Below are 17,055 nucleotides of genomic sequence, written 5' to 3' on the forward strand. Positions count from 1 at the left end.
CTATCATTACAACCGTTGCCTACTAATGGATAATGCCCTATACTACTTACTCTCTCGCTCAACTACGAAGACGAGTTTACCACGATTTCCACTCCTCCCTCTATACCGCGGCAACACGTATTTTACACCCCTTTCAGAACGCGCTTTTCGCGCCCCAACTCTCCCTAGACGCGTGACTAATGAGCTCCGAGGTAAAACATATCGCAAATGTCAAAAATATGATGACAGGCTTAATATATATCACGCACGTGCGTTCTGTTCCTCACGTACGTACAAAAATAAATAAAAAAGGGAATGCAACACGAGGACTTCCCAGGAGGTCACCCATCCTAGTACTACTCTCGCCCAAGCACGCTTAACTTCGGAGTTCTGATGGGATCCGGTGCTTTAGTGCTGGTATGATCGCATCCGACATGTTACCCCCGGCTTCATCCCTTATGCTTCCCACTCCCACGTCCGCTAAAAAGACGGCCGTACATTCTTACTATCATTACAACCGTCGCCTACTAATGGATAATGCCCTATACTACTTACTCTCTCGCTCAACTACGAAGACGAGTTTACCACAATTTCCACCCCTCCCTCTATACCGCAGCAACACGTATTTTACACCCCTTTCAGAACGCGCTTTTCGTGCCCCAACTCTCCCTAGACGCGTGACTGATGAGCTCCGAGCTAAAACATATCGCAAATGTCAAAAATATGATGACAGGCTTAACATATATCACGCACGTGCGTTCTGTTCCTCACGTACGTACAAAAATAATTAAAAAAGGGAATGCAACACGAGGACTTCCAAGGAGGTCACCCATCCTAGTACTACTCTCGCCCAAGCACGCTTAACTTCGGAGTTCTGATGGGATCCGGTGCTTTAGTGCTGGTATGATCGCATCCGACATGTTACCCCCGGCTTCATCCCTTATGCTTCCCACTCCCACGTCCGCTACAAAGACGGCCGTACATTCTTACTATCATTACAACCGTCGCCTACTAATGGATAATGCCCTATACTACTTACTCTCTCGCTCAACTACGAAGACGAGTTTACCACGATTTCCACCCCTCCCTCTATACCGCGGCAACACGTATTTTACACCCCTTTCAGAACGCGCTTTTCGCGCCCCAACTCTCCCTAGACGCGTGACTAATGAGCTCCGAGCTAAAACATATCTCAAATGTCAAAAATATGAATACAGGCTTAATATATATCACGCACGTGCGTTCTGTTCCTCACGTACGTACAAAAATAATTAAAAAAGGGAATGCAACACGAGGACTTCCCAGAAGGTCACCCATCCTAGTACTACTCTCGCCCAAGCACGCTTAACTTCGGAGTTCTGATGGGATCCGGTGCTTTAGTGCTGGTATGATCGCATCCGACATGTTACCCCCGGCTTCATCCCTTATGCTTCCCACTCCCACGTCCGCTACAAAGACGGCCGTACATTCTTACTATCATTACAACCGTCGCCTACTAATGGATAATGCCCTATACTACTTACTCTCTCGCTCAACTACGAAGACGAGTTTACCACTATTTCCACCCCTCCCTCTATACCGCAGCAACACGTATTTTACACCCCTTTCAGAACGTGCTTTTCGCGCCAAAACTCTTCCTAGACGCGTGACTAATGAGCTCCGAGCTAAAACATATCGCAAATGTCAAAAATATGATGACATGCTTAATATATATCACGCACGTGCGTTCTGTTCCTCACGTACGTACAAAAATAATTAAAAAAGGGAATGCAACACGAGGACTTCCCCGGAGGTCACCCATCCTAGTACTACTCTCGCCTGTCACCCATCCTAGTACTACTCTCGCCCAAGCACGCTTAACTTCGGAGTTCTGATGGGATCCGGTGCTTTAGTGCTGATATGATCGCATCCGACATGTTACCCCCGGCTTCATCCCTTATGCTTCCCACTCCCACGTCACTACAAAGACGGCCGTACATTCTTACTATCATTACAACCGTCGCCTACTAATGGATAATGCCCTATACTACTTACTCTCTCGCTCAACTACGAAGACGAGTTTACCACGATTTCCACCCCTCCCTCTATACCGCAGCAACACGTATTTTACACCCCTTTCAGAACGCGCTTTTCGCGTCCCAACTCTCCCTAGACGCGTGACTAATGAGCTCCGAGCTAAAACATTTCGCAAATGTCAAAAATATGATGACAGGCTTAATATATATCACGCACGTGCGTTCTGTTCCTCACGTACGTACAAAAATAATTAAAAAAGGGAATGCAACACGAGGACTTCCCAGGAGGTCACCCATCCTAGTACTACTCTCGCCCAAGCACGCTTAACTTCGGAGTTCTGATGGGATCCGGTGCTTTAGTGCTGGTATGATCGCATTCGACATGTTACCCCCGGCTTCATCCCTTATGCTTCCCACTCCCACGTCCGCTACAAAGACGGCCGTACATTCTTACTATCATTACAACCGTCGCCTACTAATGGATAATGCCCTATACTACTTACTCTCTCGCTCAACTACGAAGACGAGTTTACCACGATTTCCACCCCTCCCTCTATACCGGAGCAACACGTATTTTACACCCCTTTCAGAACGCGCTTTTCGCGCCCCAACTCTCCCTAGACGCGTGCCTAATGAGCTCCGAGCTAAAACATATCGCAAATGTCAAAAATATGATGACAGGCTTAATGTATATCACACACGTGCGTTCTGTTCCTCACGTACATACAAAAATAATTATAAAAGGGAATGCAACACGAAGACTTCCCAGGAGGTCACCCATCCTAGTACTACTCTCGCCCAAGCACGCTTAACTTCGGAGTTCTGATGGGATCCGATGCTTTAGTGCTGGTATCATCGCATCCGACATGTTACCCCCGGCTTCATCCCTTATGCTTCCCACTCCCACGTCCGCTACAAAGACGGCCGTACATTCTTACTACCATTACAACTGTCGCCTACTAATGGATAATGCCCTATACTACTTACTCTCTCACTCAACTACGAAGACGAGTTTACCACGATTTCCACCCCTCCCTCTATACCGCAGCAACACGTATTTTACACCCCTTTCAGAACGCGCTTTTCGCGCCCCAACTCTCCCTAGACGCGTGACTAATGAGCTCCGAGCTAAAACATATCTCAAATGTCAAAAATATGATGACAGGCTTAATATATATCACGCACGTGCGTTATGTTCCTCACGTACGTACAAAAATAATTAAAAAAGGGAATGCAACACGAGGACTTCCCAGGAGGTCACCCATCCTAGTACTACTCTCGCCCAAGCACGCTTAACTTCGGAGTTCTGATGGGATCCGGTGCTTTAGTGCTGGTACGATCGCATCCGACATGTTACCCCCGGCTTCATCCCTTATGCTTCCCACTCCCACGTCCGCTACAAAGACGGCCGTACATTCTTACTATCATTACAACCGTCGCCTACTAATGGATAATGCCCTATACTACTTACTCTCTCGCTCAACTACGAAGACGAGTTTACCACGATTTCCACCCCTCCCTCTATACCGCAGCAACACGTATTTTACACCCCTTTCAGAACGCGCTTTTCGCGCCCCAACTCTCCCTAGACGCGTGCCTAATGATCTCCGAGCTAAAACATATCGCAAATGTCAAAAATATGATGACAGGCTTAATATATATCACACACGTGCGTTCTGTTCCTCACGCACGTACAAAAATAATTAAAAAAGGGAATGCAACACGAAGACTTCCCAGGAGGTCACCCATCCTAGTACTAGTCTCGCCCAAGCACGCTTAACTTCGGAGTTCTGATGGGATCCGATGCTTTAGTGCTGGTATGATCGCATCCGACATGTTACCCCCGGCTTCATCCCTTATGCTTCCCACTCCCACGTCCGCTACAAAGACGGCCGTACATTCTTACTACCATTACAACTGTCGCCTACTAATGGATAATGCCCTATACTACTTACTCTCTCACTCAACTACGAAGACGAGTTTACCACGATTTCCACCCCTCCCTCTATACCGCAGCAACACGTATTTTACACCCCTTTCAGAACACGCTTTTCGCGCCCCAACTCTCCCTAGACGCGTGACTAATGAGCTCCGAGCTAAAACATATCTCAAATGTCAAAAATATGATGACAGGCTTAATATATATCACGCACGTGCGTTCTGTTCCTCACGTACGTACAAAAATAATTAAAAAGGGAATGCAACACGAGGACTTCCCAGGAGGTCACCCATCCTAGTACTACTCTCGCCCAAGCACGCTTAACTTCGGAGTTCTGATGGGATCCGATGCTTTAGTGCTGGTATGATCGCATCCAACATGTTACCCCCGGCTTCATCCCTTATGCTTCCCACTCCCACGTCCGCTACAAAGACGGCCGTACATTCTTACTATCATTACAACCGTCGCCTACTAATGGATAACGCCCTATACTACTTACTCTCTCGCTCAACTACGAAGACGAGTTCACCACGATTTCCACCCCTCCCTCTATACCGCAGCAACACGTATTTTACACCCCTTTCAGAACGCGCTTTTCGCACCCCAACTCCCCCTTGACGCGTGACTAATGAGCTCCGAGCTAAAACATATCGCAAATGTCAAAAATATGATGACAGGCTTAATATATATCACGCACGTGCGTTCTGTTCCTCACGTACGTACAAAAATAATTAAAGAAGGGAATGCAACACGAGGACTTCCCAGGAGGTCACCCATCCTAGTACTACTCTCGCCCAAGCACGCTTAACTTCGAAGTTCTGATGGGATCCGGTGCTTTAGTGCTGGTATGATCGCATCCGACATGTTACCCCCGGCTTCATCCCTTATGCTTCCCACTCCCATGTCCTCTACAAAGACGGCCATACATTCTTACTATCATTACAACCGTCGCCTACTAATGGATAATGCCCTATACTACTTACTCTCTCGCTCAACTACGAAGACGAGTTTACCACGATTTCCACCCCTCCCTCTATACCGCAGCAACACGTATTTTACACCCCTTTCAGAACGCGCTTTCCGCGCCCCAACTCTCCCTAGACGCGTGCCTAATGAGCTCCGAGCTAAAACATATCGCAAATGTCAAAAATATGATGACAGGCTTAATATATATCACACACGTGCGTTCTGTTCCTCACGTACGTACAAAAATAATTAAAAAAGGGAATGCAACACGAAGACTTCCCAGGAGGTCACCCATCCTAGTACTACTCTCGTCCAAGCACGCTTAACTTCGGAGTTCTGATGGGATCCGGTGCTTTAGTGCTGGTATGATCGCATCCGACATGTTACCCCCGGCTTCATCCCTTATGCTTCCCACTCCCACGTCCGCTACAAAGACGGCCGTACATTCTTACTACCATTACAACTGTCGCCTACTAATGGATAATGCCCTATACTACTTACTCTCTCACTCAACTACGAAGACGAGTTTACCACGATTTCCACCCCTCCCTCTATACCGCAGAAACACGTATTTTACACCCCTTTCAGAACGCGCTTTTCGCGCCCCAACTCTCCCTAGACGCGTGACTAATGAGCTCCGAGCTAAAACATATCTCAAATGTCAAAAATATGATGACAGGCTTAATATATATCACGCACGTGCGTTCTGTTCCTCACGTACATACAAAAATAATTAAAAAAGGGAATGCAACACGAGGACTTCCCAGGAGGTCACCCATCCTAGTACTACTCCCGCCCAAGCACGCTTAACTTCGGAGTTCTGTGTCACATCCCTGGTCCTGTTATGCACTAGGCTAGACCTCATGTGAGCATCATGTTTAAATTCAAATGAAATTGAATTGAGGAATTTTCAAAGCCTCAGAAGACCTCTAAAAATAACCAACATTTAAATTTCATCAAATGAGTCCAAGAAAATGTTCCTGTTATTCCATGGAAATATTGGTGAGAGGTAAAATTTAAACCAATATTTTTGGAGTCACAGAGATATTTATTTTGGCCATTTGAATTAATCCAATAACTATTTGCTTCGGATTTATATTTAATATATATTAAATATGACTCCAAATAATTCTGGAAGTTTGTGAGTGGCTTTGTATATATTTTAGTAAGCCACATAATAAACTACAGAATTTATTAAAATGGTTTAGTTGCTAAACTAAATCAAAACAAAAAAAATAGAAAAATATGAAACAGAACAGAACTACTTGGCGCTTACCTGTCCAGACTGGCGGCCCAGCACTGTAGCTGGCTGGCCCAGCCCACTTACCCCCTCGCTCGTCGTCTTCCTCCTGCCAGTAGGCAGGAGCGAACACACGCGCGCACCGCGGAGCCGTCCACCTCCTGCTTCGCGCTGGAGGCCGCCCTTCGTCCTAATCCGCGCCACGGAGACGCCCAGCACCTTCCCGCTCACTCTCCCCCTTCCCTGGCCCTCTCCTTCCCCCCATCGCTCGTCCCCGAGCTCGGTCTGGAGCAGCCATGGCCGCCACCCATCGTCCTCGCGGCCACCAGCCACCCCTCGCCCTTCCGCCGACTCCAGAAGCACCGAAGAAACCTCCTCGTCCTCCCAATCGAGCTACGGGACGCCGGGAGGCCCTGCATCGCCGCCAACCGTCGTCTTCAACCTCCGGATCCGACGGCCCCCTCCGATCAATTTGCGGCCTTAGCGTGTCCCCGGCTACACCGAGTTGCTCCCCTTCACCGCTATGAGCGCCCGCTTCGACTCCCCCTCTTCCCCGGCCTCTCCGCGTCCTCTAGGCCGTAGTTGCACGGACGCCGAAGCTCCACCGCCGCATATGCTCGCCGCCGCCGCCGCTACACACCGTCCCTGGCATCCCCACGGCCACCGTTGGATGCGCGCGAGTGAGGGCCTCCTCCCGGTGCCCTTCGCTCGCCTAGCCTGCTCCCTTGTGCATTGCAACGCCGCGCTCGCTCGGAGCCGAGCTCCGGCCGCCGCCTCGCTCGCCGCTGCCGACACCACAGTCTCACCCCGCACTTGCCACGGCCACCACCCGAAGCGCCGATGCAGCCGCTCTCGAACGCCACCAGCCGCGCAACCTCTCGTGGCCGAAGATGGCCAGACGAGGAGCGCCACCGCGTCTGCTTACCGCCGGCGTTTAGTCGCAGGTTTAGATGACATGGCTCGTCATTAACTGTTAACAGCCCCGCTAATTAACCCCCAGGGTCAATGACAGCGGGCCCCGCGAGCTAATTACTTCTGTTAGGACTTAAATAGTCACATAACTAGCACTGTGACACTGACCAAAGGGTCCCACAGGTCAGATTTGACCTGGACAACGCCCGTTGACTTGCTGACGTCACCGTGAAGTCATGCGGACGCAGTAATAGGGTTTCTGGATTTAATTTAATTCTGAAAAATCCAGAAAATGCCTAAAACTTCTATAATTCATAGAAATTCAACCGTAACTCCAAATTAAATAATTTATATATGAAAAATTATCAGAAAAATTCAAGGAATCCATCTGTACCATTTTCATGCATGTTAGAACAACTTATAGCTGCTGTTTAGCACAAATCAATTAAATGGCATTTGAATAATCACATATGGAGTTTAAATTTGAATCTTGTATTCAAACCAACTTCATTTAATCTGTTGCTAGTTGCATTAGCTCAAACACATTCATTTTGCCATGTCATGATCATGCATCATATTGTGCATTGCATTGATTGTGTTCCCTTCTATGTTGCCGGTATTTGTCCCCTCTCGATAGACGTGATACCGATGATGTGATCGTTGACACTGATGAAGACTCAATGTTATCTTCAGAAGTGCCAGGCAAGCAAAACCCCCTTGTTCATTCCGATAAAATCCCACTCTCTCGCTCCTGCTCTCTTTTACTGCATTAGGACAACAACGACATATTTGATACTTGCTGCGGTAGCTGAACCCCTTTATCCTTTGCATGACCTGTCATTGCCACAGTAAATAGATGAAACCCACTAGCATGAGTAGGAGTTGTTTGAGCCCTGTTGTGCCTACTCATTCATGTTTGTTGTCATGCCTGCTACTGCTTAGAGTTGAGTCAGGTTTGTTTCATCAGGGATGAATCAGAGGCGTGTGAACATGTCCTACTGTGTGTGAGCTAAGTGTGTGAACACGATTTGGTAAAGGTAGCGGTGAGAGGCCATGTAGGAGTACATGGTGGGTTGTCTCATTGCAGCCGTCCTCAGGAACTGAGTTCTGTGTTTGTGATCCATGATCAGTTACTACCACACATTGGGCTCCGGGCGCTCCAAGCTCTCTCGACTTATTAATCAACTTGATCTCTGTCCAGGAGTTGCAACTAGTTTCTGGTGTTTGTAGGTAGTGTTAGTAGTCTACCAAGTGGCACCCGGTACAGGTGGGCTTGGGACAGACTAGGCACAGTGGCACGGTGTACCAAGTGGCACCCGGTTGGTGGGCTTGGGAACCCTGCACACATCGTTTGGGGCCGTAAGCGACACCCCGGCCGGATCTCCTTGCGGATGGAACCTGAATAGGCGATAAACCTGGACTAGAGACTTGTTCGGTTAGTCAGGTCGTGGCCGACTCCCTCGCCCGGCTTCCGCTTGAAGGTTGCCGAGGTACATGACGTGTACAGGGCGATAAGTGGCGAAAGCGTGTGTGAAGAAGTACACCCCTGCAGGGTTAACATCATCTATTCGAATAGCCGGATTCCTCGGATATGGAAACATGGACCCCTTGTACAGTTCATAGACAAGTGAAAGTGGATACTCTAAAATACGCAAGATAAGCGTGAGTGCTATGGATGGCGTTCTCGTAGAGAGACGGGAGCAGATCCATAGTGGTGTATTGATATGGTGAATATGTGGACTCGTGTGCGCCACCTCAAAAGAGTTACTTGCAGTCGTAGTTCAGGATAGCCACCGAGTCAAAGCTGGCTTGCTGCAGTCAAACTCCACCATCCCTTTTGTTGATAATGATGCATATGTAGATAGATCTGATGTAAGTCTTGCTGGGTACATTTGTACTCACGTTTGCCTATTTTATGTTTTTGCAGAGAGACTTCAGTCTCACTAGTAGTTCCACGTGGACTTCGACGTTTAGCTTGTTACCTCAGCTACGATCTTGAGCCCTCGGCGGGATCTGGTAGATAGTCAGGCTTCTGAGCCTTTTTCTTTTATAGTTGTCTGTACTCAGACATGTTAAGCTTCCGCATGTGCTTTGACTTGTATGCTCTGATTGTTGGGTCATGAGACCCATGTTTGTAATATCTCGCTCCTCGGAGCCTAATCAACTACTGAGTCGTAGAGTCATTTTGTGATGCCATGTTGTATTGCACATATCGAGCATATTGTGTGTATGTTATTGAAATGCTTGGTATGTGTGGGATCTGACTATCTAGTTGTTTATCTTTAGTAGCCTCTCTTACCGGGAAATGTATCCTAGTGTTTCCACCGAGCCATGGTAGCTTGCTACTGCTCCGGAACACTTAGGCTGGCCGGCATGTGTCCTTCTTCGTTCCTGTGTCTGTCCCTTCGGGGAAATGTCACGCGATGAATACCGGAGTCCTGTTAGCCCGCTACAGCCCGGTTCACCGGAGTCCTGCTAGCCCAGTGCTACAGCCTGGATTCACTCGCTGATGACCGACACGTTCGATGCTGGGTCATGGATGCCTGTCCCTGTAAGTTAGTGCCACTTTGGGTTCACGACTAGCCATGTCATCCCGGGTTCTTTGTCATATGGATGCTAGCGACACTATCATATACGTGAGCCAAAAGGCGCAAACGGTACCGGGCCAGGTAAGGTGGCACCCGTGGGAATACCGTGCGTGAGGCCGCAAAGTGATATGATGTGTTACATGCTAGATCGGTGTGGCATTGAGTCGGGGTCCTGACAGCGTTGGTATCAGAGCTTGACTGCCTGTAGGATTACCAAGCCAAACTGGTCGAAGTTGAGTCTAGAAATGCTTTAGTTATATAAGGGAATTGATTGTGGGATGGAACGTAAGGCTCTTTTTACTCCTTATACCTTATGGCCTTCTTATCTGAGTCATCATCTTCTCTTCTACGGGGATTAAGAACTAGGCTATCTCTTCTTTCTATTAGGATCACGTGTTACTAATCAGTGGACTTATAAGATTATTGGATTTAAGTCTTAGTTCAGTTCCTACTACTTCCGTATGTTAATTGTTGATCTCGAAACCTTGATATTGTGCTTCTGAGTGGTTATGCCACCATTTTTGTGAATGTCTCAAATCTTTTCTGAGCATTTACAGCCGTTATGCTGTCCGAGTCATCCCAGGATTCTAGGTAGTCTGATGCATTTGCAAATCCTTTCTTCCCGTTTCAATGTTCCCATGGGCCAGATTAACCACACTAATCAGTGAGTTGAGGTACTCCGTTACCTTGACATATATGTTGGAGATATTATTATGACCCTAGGTGTCTTAGGGGATCACCTAGTAATCCAGTCGTGCCTTGTGTTCCCAGTGTGATGATTCTGGCTATCATTCTCGAAAGCATCCCGTGATGCTACTTAGTAGTAGGTATTCTACTCCTTGGGTTGTGAACCCGAGATTCACCCTACTTACTTCATGTTGATAGTAATTGCTAGCTCCCTTAGGTTATTAGTAACCTTTGCGATAGCCCTTGGAGTCCGTGGTATCTTCTTCTTCCAAATACCATGAACCACTTATGGCAGAAGTTCCTCGTTGGACTGAACGATCACAACCAGAATGCTCTTGATGAGTTCTCCATTATATATTGTGACTCTGCCAGTTCAACCTTTCCGCATAGGTTATCCGGAAGAAACATGTTGAGCTCTGCTCGACATACTAATCTATGCATCCACAACTCAGAAAACATATGTTCCTTTGGGTTGTCCCTCGTTAGTTGTCTTCTGACCCTCATCTATCAATTGATAGTCAAGAGTATGTGTGCAATCGTTCATCGATGCCTATTATTCTTGTGGTCCGTCAAGCCATTCTATTCAGGATGACTAGGAGAAACAAACTCCAGTACCTCATCCATATCTAGGATTGGGTCAAAACAATTGTACTCCGCAGATCAAAATGCCAATCCAGCTTTGCTCTGTTCTACCTTGGAGTATTACCATCTTTTATATCGGGACTATGGTAGGAATTGCACACCATCCTATGAACTCTTGGTACAGTGATACTTCTGATCATCATTGATAATTTCTCGATTTCCGTGTTATTGTAACTGGAATGCCGACAAATGAATCCTGGCGTGTGAAATCAATACTGCTAGCAACTCCATTGCTTGGTAGTTAAGTGGACAATATTTTCATTCTTAGCACGTTGGTTATTGAATCACCATTCTAAGATAGATTGTGCTACCTAGTCCTTATTTCCTGGTGCACTCTTTGATTGATGAGTTAGGATTTTTGGCAATCCCTCGCCCTTTTTATCATATCGTCTTGCCCTTAAAAGCAAGATTGTTCTCGGGTTTAGTAACATACCGGTGGTTCGTGATTTTCCGAATATCTTCTCGAAAGTATCACTAGGTTGTCACCTGACCGCTATGTTGAGCTCGTGATCAAGTTGGTTTCTTGTGAACCACCTTCTCTCCAAGAATCGGTGTTAGATATCCCTGAGCTAGTTGGTTAAGCTAAACGACAACTTGGAGGGTTGGAAGATAAAAGCTTGCCTGACTTAGTTCGTTCCAAAGGGATATTCTTGTGTAGTGTGTGTTGAAGAAAGATGATATCTTCATCGATTGGTCCCTGTGATCAGTTGCTGGACCTATTGTCTTATCAATCCTTTGATTTGAGTGTGGGCTATCGTCAAATCAAGTTAGAACCAACGATGTTCGTAATGTTGTCCTACTCGTGGTTGATCCCTCGAGCATACACCATTATATCTTTTGGGTCTGACCAATGCTATCACCGTGTTCACATGATGGTGGAAGTCCAGTGATATGGAAATTCCGATGAGTTGCTGTTGGGCCCATCAGCAGCATTTTGTCTCCCCCATGATTCATGTTGAACATCAACCTAGTGTTGGAAACCTTCTAAGCAATGCCTTCGTGTTCCGTTCATGAAGCATATGTTGGATGGAAGAAGTGACTTCCTCGAATTCATGTGCATTTGGTGCAAGTTGCCACCATGAGTTTGAGAAAGTTTGTTTTATCTCCTCTGGTACCATCTCAAGTCAATTACGCATGTGCAAATGTATTCTATGGTTTGGTAGATTAATTACCTCCACTCCATATGTATTCCCTAGCACACCAAGCCACTAATTGAATTGTTCAAGGAAAAGGAGTTGCTGTGCAAATACTAGTTCATGCACAAGATTCCTATATCCTCAATGATGGTTCCCTCCCAGAACTCGGTAGTGTTCTATTGTAAGACTACCATGTGGGCATGCTTGTCTGGGACAACGTGTTCCCATGTTTATAGCAGAACCAGCTCATGTTTTGGAGCTTGCTGTCGTAGTTCATTTCCTGAGAATCTTGCAACGTCATCTCGTCGATTTGTGTTGCAAACTTTCATTTTCTTCCTAGACTCGATGGGTCTGGAGTATTCTGACACCAACCAGATCTGAATCTCAGGCAGATATGATGGTTGGAACATTTCCCCAAGAACTATAATATTGGTTCCTCGATAACTGGTAAAGTGGATGTCGTGGCCAGCAACACCCAGCCGAAAGACCTATTATTGTAGTATCTTGATTGAAGAAGTTGGCCACCTCCCCATAAGGATTTCGTAGGATTTACCTCCGTAGTTGTTCCTTATGGATTCTATTGCTCCCGAAGTCCGACCTTTACTTGATGTCCTAGTTATCAAACCATATCTATGAATGGGTTACACTAGCACGTCAAGGAGAACATTAGAAGCGGAGTGCTAAATGTCTCTCGGTCGATCATCCAGATTTTGTTTCCTTGGCCTCGCTAGGGTGAAATCTGAGTTGATATTATCCTCCTTTGCGTCTGCATCATCCATCATTAGCCATCATGGTAGTATGTTGTGTTGCCAGGATCCTTGACACGGATGTTGGTAAAACCTTGATGAATATGGGAATGCTCAAGTTCTTGAGAGCACGCACAAGCGCTAGGTGTTATCATCGGCACTAACTGGGTTTGCTCTCCCCTTCCTCGGCTATACTATAACTTTTCAAACAGTGGATTCACCCTCTATTGTTGGGTTCTTCCCCAGTTACCAGAATCATTCCCAGCATTTGCATATTGTTCCCATCTTGCACCGCCACTGTGCCATTCTACCATGGGTCTCTTCCATTTCCGGTGGTAAGCAAATTCATCCATTACGTTGTCTTCAACAAGGTAATCCACATCATCCAAGTCCGAGTATGCCATTCTACCAACCCCTCCAAACGATCGCTCGAGAATTGCCTTAGGCTGGTTTAAAGAGTTTCAATGATCTCTGAATCAAAGGTAATTCTTTTTGCCACTTAAGGCAATAATCTACAAATCACCCTCCTCCAGGATGTTTCGTCGTGGTATCATGGCAATTCAACTCCTCGCTATGTTGACAACCGATCACCACATTCTTAAGTCTGGAATTGCTGTCTACCTAGTGAACCTCGTCACCTGCTCCACTCCATCCCTCTAGAGGTATGCTTCGTCTCTCAGCTCGAGAGATGTTGCTATGTCACATTCCGGGAGTTAATCCTGAGTTGTTCGACCTTCGAGAAGACCGATCCTTCCAGAGTTTTCCTTTCCTCTTCTTGTCATGATTAGCTGGAGTGCTCAGAGCAAGACGACAAGACAAGGATGGTGTTCAAATCAACGTTCATTTGAAGTGCAACCTGGATCGTGAAGATTGTACTAGTTTGCGTTTCCCCTTCATCCTACCCTACGCTTGAATCTCGAGACGAGATTTTTGTTTAGTGGGGGTGAGTTGTCACATCCCTGGTCCTGTTATGCACTAGGCTAGACCTCATGTGAGCATCATGTTTAAATTCAAATGAAATTGAATTGAGGAATTTTCAAAGCCTCAGAAGACCTCTAAAAATAACCAACATTTAAATTTCATCAAATGAGTCCAAGAAAATGTTCCTGTTATTCCATGGAAATATTGGTGAGAGGTAAAATTTAAACCAATATTTTTGGAGTCACAGAGATATTTATTTTGGCCATTTGAATTAATCCAATAACTATTTGCTTTGGATTTATATTTAATATATATTAAATATGACTCCAAATAATTCTGGAAGTTTGTGAGTGGCTTTGTATATATTTTAGTAAGCCACATAATAAACTACAGAATTTATTAAAATGGTTTAGTTGCTAAACTAAATCAAAACAAAAAAAATAGAAAAATATGAAACAGAACAGAACTACTTGGCGCTTACCTGTCCAGACTGGCGGCCCAGCACAGTAGCTGGCTGGCCCAGCCCACTTACCCCCTCGCTCGTCGTCTTCCTCCTGCCAGTAGGCAGGAGCGAACACACGCGCGCACCGCGGAGCCGTCCACCTCCTGCTTCGCGCTGGAGGCCGCCCTTCGTCCTAATCCGCGCCACGGAGACGCCCAGCACCTTCCCGCTCACTCTCCCCCTTCCCTGGCCCTCTCCTTCCCCCTATCGCTCGTCCCCGAGCTCGGTCTGGAGCAGCCATGGCCGCCACCCATCGTCCTCGCGGCCACCAGCCACCCCTCGCCCTTCCGCCGACTCCAGAAGCACCGAAGAAACCTCCTCGTCCTCCCAATCGAGCTACGGGACGCCCGGAGGCCCTGCATCGCCGCCAACCGTCGTCTTCAACCTCCGGATCCGACGGCCCCCTCCGATCAATTTGCGGCCTCAGCGTGTCCCCGGCTACACCGAGTTGCTCCCCTTCACCGCTGTGAGCGCCCGCTTCGACTCCCCCTCTTCCCCGGCCTCTCCGCGTCCTCTAGGCCGTAGTTGCACGGACGCCGAAGCTCCACCGCCGCATATGCTCGCCGCCGCCGCCGCTACACACCGTCCCTGGCATCCCCACGGCCACCGTTGGATGCGTGCGAGTGAGGGCCTCCTCCCGGTGCCCTTCGCTCGCCTAGCCTGCTCCCTTGTGCATTGCAACACCGCGCTCGCTCGGAGCCGAGCTCCGGCCGCCGCCTCGCTCGCCGCTGCCGACACCACAGTCCCACCCCACACTTGCCACGGCCACCACCCGAAGCGCCGATGCAGCCGCTCTCGAACGCCACCAGTCGCGCAACCTCTCGTGGCCGGAGATGGCCAGACGAGGAGCGCCACCGCGTCTGCTTACCGCCGGCATTTAGTCGCCGGTTTAGATGACATGGCTCGTCATTAACTGTTAACAGCCCCGCTAATTAACCCCCAGGGTCAATGACAGCGGGCCCCGCGAGCTAATTACTTCTGTTAGGACTTAAATAGTCACATAACTAGCACTGTGACACTGACCAAAGGGTCCCACAGGTCAGATTTGACCTGGACAACGCCCGTTGACTTGCTGACGTCACCGTGAAGTCATGCTGACGCAGTAATAGGGTTTCTAGATTTAATTTAATTCTGAAAAATCCAGAAAATGCCTAAAACTTCTATAATTCATAGAAATTCAACCGTAACTCCAAATTAAATAATTTATATATGAAAAATTATCAGAAAAATTCAAGGAATCCATCTGTACCATTTTCATGCATGTTAGAACAACTTATAGCTGCTGTTTAGCACAAATCAATTAAATGGCATTTGAATAATCACATATGGAGTTTAAATTTGAATCTTGTATTCAAACCAACTTCATTTAATCTGTTGCTAGTTGCATTAGCTCAAACACATTCATTTTGCCATGTCATGATCATGCATCATATTGTGCATTGCATTGATTGTGTTCCCTTCTATGTTGCCGGTATTTGTCCCCTCTCGATAGACGTGATACCGATGATGTGATCGTTGACACTGATGAAGACTCAATGTTATCTTCAGAAGTGCCAGGCAAGCAAAACCCCCTTGTTCATTCCGATAAAATCCCACTCTCTCGCTCCTGCTCTCTTTTACTGCATTAGGACAACAACGACATATTTGATACTTGCTGCGGTAGCTGAACCCCTTTATCCTTTGCATGACCTGTCATTGCCACAGTAAATAGATGAAACCCACTAGCATGAGTAGGAGTTGTTTGAGCCCTGTTGTGCCTACTCATTCATGTTTGTTGTCATGCCTGCTACTGCTTAGAGTTGAGTCAGGTTTGTTTCATCAGGGATGAATCAGAGGCGTGTGAACATGTCCTACTGTGTGTGAGCTAAGTGTGTGAACACGATTTGGTAAAGGTAGCGGTGAGAGGCCATGTAGGAGTACATGGTGGGTTGTCTCATTGCAGCCGTCCTCAGGAACTGAGTTCTGTGTTTGTGATCCATGATCAGTTACTACCACACATTGGGCTCCGGGCGCTCCAAGCTCTCTCGACTTATTAATCAACTTGATCTCTGTCCAGGAGTTGCAACTAGTTTCTGGTGTTTGTAGGTAGTGTTAGTAGTCTACCAAGTGGCACCCGGTACAGGTGGGCTTGGGACAGACTAGGCACAGTGGCACGGTGTACCAAGTGGCACCCGGTTGGTGGGCTTGGGAACCCTGCACACATCATTTGGGGCCGTAAGCGACACCCCGGCCGGATCTCCTTGCGGATGGAACCTGAATAGGCGATAAACCTGGACTAGAGACTTGTTCGGTTAGTCAGGTCGTGGCCGACTCCCTCGCCCGGCTTCCGCTTGAAGGTTGCCGAGGTACATGACGTGTACAGGGCGATAAGTGGCGAAAGCGTGTGTGAAGAAGTACACCCCTGCAGGGTTAACATCATCTATTCGAATAGCCGGATTCCTCGGATATGGAAACGTGGACCCCTTGTACAGTTCATAGACAAGTGAAAGTGGATACTCTAAAATACGCAAGATAAGCATGAGTGCTATGGATGGCGTTCTCGTAGGGAGACGGGAGCGGATCCATAGTGGTGTATTGATATGGTGAATATGTGGACTCGTGTGCGCCACCTCAAAAGAGTTACTTGCAGTCGTAGTTCAGGATAGCCACCGAGTCAAAGCTGGCTTGCTGCAGTCAAACTCCACCATCCCTTTTGTTGATAATGATGCATATGTAGATAGATCTGATGTAAGTCTTGCTGGGTACATTTGTACTCACGTTTGCCTATTTTATGTTTTTGCAG

General features: G+C 47.3%; 10 non-coding genes and 1 pseudogene across 10 annotated transcripts; all 11 read right to left on the reverse strand.

Annotated features, from left to right (window-relative positions):
- Nucleotides 1-291: 291 nt before the first annotated feature.
- On the reverse strand, nucleotides 292-410 carry LOC123108867 (5S ribosomal RNA). Its single transcript, XR_006452208.1, has one exon. It is a non-coding gene; the product is annotated as a 5S ribosomal RNA (ribosomal RNA).
- Nucleotides 411-775: 365 nt separating this feature from the next.
- Nucleotides 776-894, reverse strand: LOC123109498 (5S ribosomal RNA). The gene has a single exon (XR_006452725.1). It is a non-coding gene; the product is annotated as a 5S ribosomal RNA (ribosomal RNA).
- A 365-nt stretch (nucleotides 895-1,259) lies between these two features.
- On the reverse strand, nucleotides 1,260-1,378 carry LOC123109386 (5S ribosomal RNA). Its single transcript, XR_006452620.1, has one exon. It is a non-coding gene; the product is annotated as a 5S ribosomal RNA (ribosomal RNA).
- A 365-nt stretch (nucleotides 1,379-1,743) lies between these two features.
- On the reverse strand, nucleotides 1,744-1,890 carry LOC123108909 (uncharacterized; annotated as a pseudogene).
- A 364-nt stretch (nucleotides 1,891-2,254) lies between these two features.
- On the reverse strand, nucleotides 2,255-2,373 carry LOC123108617 (5S ribosomal RNA). Its single transcript, XR_006451944.1, has one exon. It is a non-coding gene; the product is annotated as a 5S ribosomal RNA (ribosomal RNA).
- Nucleotides 2,374-2,738: 365 nt separating this feature from the next.
- On the reverse strand, nucleotides 2,739-2,857 carry LOC123108618 (5S ribosomal RNA). Its single transcript, XR_006451945.1, has one exon. It is a non-coding gene; the product is annotated as a 5S ribosomal RNA (ribosomal RNA).
- Nucleotides 2,858-3,222: 365 nt separating this feature from the next.
- LOC123109499 (5S ribosomal RNA) lies at nucleotides 3,223-3,341 on the reverse strand. Its single transcript, XR_006452726.1, has one exon. It is a non-coding gene; the product is annotated as a 5S ribosomal RNA (ribosomal RNA).
- Nucleotides 3,342-3,706: 365 nt separating this feature from the next.
- On the reverse strand, nucleotides 3,707-3,825 carry LOC123109838 (5S ribosomal RNA). Its single transcript, XR_006453082.1, has one exon. It is a non-coding gene; the product is annotated as a 5S ribosomal RNA (ribosomal RNA).
- A 364-nt stretch (nucleotides 3,826-4,189) lies between these two features.
- On the reverse strand, nucleotides 4,190-4,308 carry LOC123109539 (5S ribosomal RNA). The gene has a single exon (XR_006452766.1). It is a non-coding gene; the product is annotated as a 5S ribosomal RNA (ribosomal RNA).
- A 365-nt stretch (nucleotides 4,309-4,673) lies between these two features.
- LOC123109555 (5S ribosomal RNA) lies at nucleotides 4,674-4,792 on the reverse strand. Its single transcript, XR_006452784.1, has one exon. It is a non-coding gene; the product is annotated as a 5S ribosomal RNA (ribosomal RNA).
- Nucleotides 4,793-5,157: 365 nt separating this feature from the next.
- LOC123109675 (5S ribosomal RNA) lies at nucleotides 5,158-5,276 on the reverse strand. The gene has a single exon (XR_006452917.1). It is a non-coding gene; the product is annotated as a 5S ribosomal RNA (ribosomal RNA).
- Nucleotides 5,277-17,055: the final 11,779 nt, after the last annotated feature.

The sequence above is a fragment of the Triticum aestivum genome, chromosome 5A (assembly GCF_018294505.1).
Source record: "Triticum aestivum cultivar Chinese Spring chromosome 5A, IWGSC CS RefSeq v2.1, whole genome shotgun sequence".
Taxonomy (NCBI): Eukaryota; Viridiplantae; Streptophyta; class Magnoliopsida; order Poales; family Poaceae; genus Triticum; species Triticum aestivum.